Consider the following 2,774-nt stretch of genomic DNA (forward strand, 5'->3'; position numbering starts at 1 on the left):
GAGTTTCAAACCGGCGCTGCGGGGTAACGTGCTGGCAGATAGAAGTTCACGACAGGCGAAATGTTGAGCGCTCTTCCCTCATAGCTCGCTCTCTCGCTCTCTCTCTCTCTCTCTCTCTCTCTCTCTCTCTCTCTCTCTCTCTCTCTCTCTCTCTCTCTCTCTCTCTCTCTCTCTCTCTCTCTCTCTCTCTCTCTCTCTCTCTCGCTCTCTCTCAGTCTCGTTCGAATCGATTTGCAGTCCCACCCACTGTATTGGTTCACCGCAAAAAACAAACAAAAGAATCCATCTAAACAAGACATTCTAGCATTAGAGTCTTACAATCTTATTTTTCTTAAGATAAGTGAAAAAAAAAATGGAGACGAGATCATTTCACTTGTTTTCAGTGCATATCAATCAGGTGACATTAACTCCATATACTGTATGTGGAGTGATTTACTTTATTCTCTTATTCTGCCTGTTTCTAGAAAATGACTGAGCTGCATTTTAAACAAATGAAAATATCTTACTGCACTGTCTGAATTATTCAGTTACTCTTAGATTGCAACGATTGAGTTCTGCTTGTGAGTCTGATGTCAGGACAATTGCCTGCATCTGAGTGAGGTTGAGGCTCAGCCACAGTTGGCATACCCAGCTGTTGACTGATTTGGCCAGCAGGGGTTGTTCCCTATGTGAACTCACAAATATGCGTACCTCTTGGTTTTCCTCACACTATTTGGTTTGGCACTGCCTCAAAGTGATTAACAAGGTGCTTTGAATAGTCTTGATCTAGGTTAGTTTACATTTCATGCAGCCTTTGGTAGTACTCAACAGGGCAAGAGAGCAGCATCGATGACCTTTGGCAAATAAATGCTACTGTTTTCATATAGAGTACAGCTTTCTCTTGCGGTTGAGGTGTGATGCATCTCAGCACTTTCAAAATGATACTGATTGGCCCAAGCCTGGGAGTGACACAAGTTTTCAGGTCAAAACAAGGTGACATATTGGTTACTGATTGGCTGATCAGTCGTGGGAGACAAACTTTGTTTTGCAGGAAGCAAGAAGCAAACAGAAGCAAAATCAAGTGTCTTTTAATGTAAAATTTAAAGTATGCACCAAAATTATCCTTCAATATGGTCAAGAGACGAGCAGAGCTAAAGGCCAAGTTATCAAAGAAGATCCAAATCAAAGGCTATAGCAAATGGTTGTGAAGATATGTTGGTTGATGAACACACAAAATGAAGTTCACGCGCGCGCACACACACACACACACACACACAACGAACACATCATATTTCCACAGGCACGGGATGTAATAATGCTCAGGTTCCTGTGATGCACACCCATTACTGCACTCCTTAATGGCTGCTTTTCATTACCAAGACCTAGCAGCTATTAAGTCATCACAGCCAAGAAAACAGCCATATAATGTGAACGAGACATGGTGCCAAATGACTAATATCATTTTGGTGTCTCTGTTTTCCCTCTCAATAATTCTAGTCACCCTTCTTTCCTTGCTGTCTGTAATGTAATTTGCAGAACATAATGATAACAGCATAGTGCCAGTGTTCAATTCCAGATGCGTCATGGAGGTCATGTTGCGTATTGTTTTACGCTATAAATGGAAGTGTCGATACGCAATTACACACCTGGAAGTGGGTAGTTTAGCTGTATGGATCATTTGTGATATTGTGGAACAGAGATATTTTTTTACCCTTTTCTTCAGTTTCCCTCCATCTCTCCAGCCCTCTTTGCCTCCCTGACAAGCTGAGAGGGAAAAAGCTCCAACTTGCTGTTTACCACCACAAGGCGCCTTAAGAGGATGGCATGGGGAGTTTAGAGTTGCACTGCCCATAAAACAAACAACGCTGGCATTTTAAATAAACACAAATGCATGCAGACTCACAGAAGAATGAACGTACACACGCACACGCACACGCACACAACCTCTTCCCTGAAACCAGGAGACTGTGGGATAAATATACCGACCGACTGTGCCACAGAGATCTTATGAAGACAGATAAGCAGTTTCCAGCAGTAGTTGTTGCAGAAGTGGTTTGATTTACTGCAGGATCTGGTGGCATTTGGTCTGTGGGTACAGTGTGGGTGAGGTGAGGTGAGGATAGAACAACCTGTAATTTTCTGTTAGTTTAATGTGGGTTTGTTTGAATGTTGTTGCTGAGAATAATAAGGTAATTATAGATCAGTATTCATAAAAGATGAGATTACCATATTGCCTTTAACAGGAATAGCTGCAATTACAGTGACACAATTGATTCATTTTCGATAAGCATTACTGTTCCAGCTCATTTGAGTCCGTTGCCGAAATAATAATAAAGACAAAAACAGATTACATACTATTGAAAACAATTATATAACTTTGGAATCCAGAACTGGAGTAGTATTTTATAAGTTTGAGCAACAGCTAAATTTAAACTGGCAGAGCAGAAAACACACTGGAACAGTCAAACTCCAGAGGAACGCTGTTTTTTATCTGTTCCACTTTGCTTACTCACTGCCGGTGATGCAGATATGGTGTTCGATTTTTATTGCCGTTTTCACAGGTGGCTAAAGCCGTGTATGGGAAAAAAATCTTCCGTGTCTGAAAATGTTCCCTACAGCTACTCTCAAGTACATTCATGCATTGACATCCCCCCACCCCCCCATCCACGAAACTCACACACCCACACACACACACACACACACACACACACACACACACTCACATCATCATTTATTGTAACCACTAACTGCATTCTAATGCTGTGATGCAGCAGACACACCTGCCTGGCCAAGCA

This window comes from Centroberyx gerrardi, chromosome 6 (assembly GCF_048128805.1).
Source record: "Centroberyx gerrardi isolate f3 chromosome 6, fCenGer3.hap1.cur.20231027, whole genome shotgun sequence".
Taxonomy (NCBI): Eukaryota; Metazoa; Chordata; class Actinopteri; order Beryciformes; family Berycidae; genus Centroberyx; species Centroberyx gerrardi.